Source organism: Papaver somniferum, chromosome 4 (assembly GCF_003573695.1).
Source record: "Papaver somniferum cultivar HN1 chromosome 4, ASM357369v1, whole genome shotgun sequence".
NCBI lineage: Eukaryota > Viridiplantae > Streptophyta > Magnoliopsida > Ranunculales > Papaveraceae > Papaver > Papaver somniferum.
Genome location: NC_039361.1, coordinates 88,492,882 through 88,494,449, shown reverse-complemented (window position 1 = coordinate 88,494,449; position 1,568 = coordinate 88,492,882).

Genomic DNA, 1,568 nt, shown 5'->3' with positions numbered 1-1,568 from the left:
AAATAAATAGGCGAGATAAACTCGGCTCGAAATACCAAATGTGTATAATCTAAGTCTATATAGCAAACGACTTTTGTTTCAAGATAGGAGATAAATAGAATTTTGAGTGATAGATAAGTTCAAGTCTCCACATAACTTTTAGTCGATGAAGATCCACTGGTTCCTTGAGTAGTCCTTCATCTTGTATGATGATTTCCATGGAGTTCTTGAGCTCAACTACACTTTCTATACTAGTCCGAGACCTTAGCTATAGTAGACTAGAAATCAAGACTTATAGTTTTGATCACTAACATTGACAAACATGCTTGAGATAGCAACGCATGCGAGTTCGACCGAGCAATGCTCTAACAATCTCCCCCTTTGTCAATTTTAGTGACAAAACTATCAATACATATGGAATACAAAAATATATAAATAAACTTTTGTAGTTCCTATTCCACATGCCTAATCTTCAACATTACTTGAAATCTTCGTCTCTTCCAAGTACTCCAATGATACCAAAGGTTGTAAGTTTACTATCATCGTTGTTGAAAATTCGTAGCTATAACAACGAGAAAACAAGAGTTCTGAATCATTGTTATACAGTGTCATAGTATCATTACACAGCGTCAAAGTTCAATTGTATCACAACTTTAACAACAATACTATGGTGATATGTCACTCCCCCTTAGTCAATACTCCATCTCACATGGAAACCACTCCCCTTTACATAATGATCCGAAAACCATATGTATTTGTAGTGTGAACTACATATTAATTCTCCCTCTTTTTGTCAATAAATTTGGCAAAGGTACAAGAACGGGATCCTAATGAAATTTCCAAAAGAGACATTTCATGACCAAAAGAAAGCATATATCATCTTATTTAGATGCAATCATAAAGCCGAATCTAAATGCATTCATCAATGAGTTTAAAGATACAAGAGAACCCCTAAAATATTCCACAGCCGCACTCCCCACAAAGATTTGGCAATTAAGCACAAGTTCAATTAAGAACTCTCCCCCATAATATGTCATTCCCGAAAGAACAACAAGAGCGAACTTAATTTCAAAAAGAAAAAAAACATTTCTTTGGACATAAAAAATCACATACAAGTATGAATTTGAATCCAAGATATTCAATTTAAATTAACCATAAGATAACCCGTGACTAATTTAATCGAACATGCTCAACATAAGTAAACTTATGGAGACTCGAAAATTCTCAATTAGATTAATCACAAGAAAATCCATAATTAATCTAATCGAAATACACAACCAAACTAATCACAAAAGTAAACAATTTAATTGGTCATGCTCAACATAAGAGAACTTATGGAACAACAACTAAATAACCAAAGGATGATTAATTTAGTTGAACATGCTCGACACAAAGTATCTCATGGAGAAACAACTATGTCAAAACAATGACTCAGTCGATAGAGCTCAACATAAGACACTTATGGAACAACACAGTATGTACACAAAAATTGTGGATCGGAGATCGACCTTATACCATGGAATAAGCAAGGACTCATTCTATTATCGATCACCATTTGCACAATGACATTCAATAGACATAATCCTTGA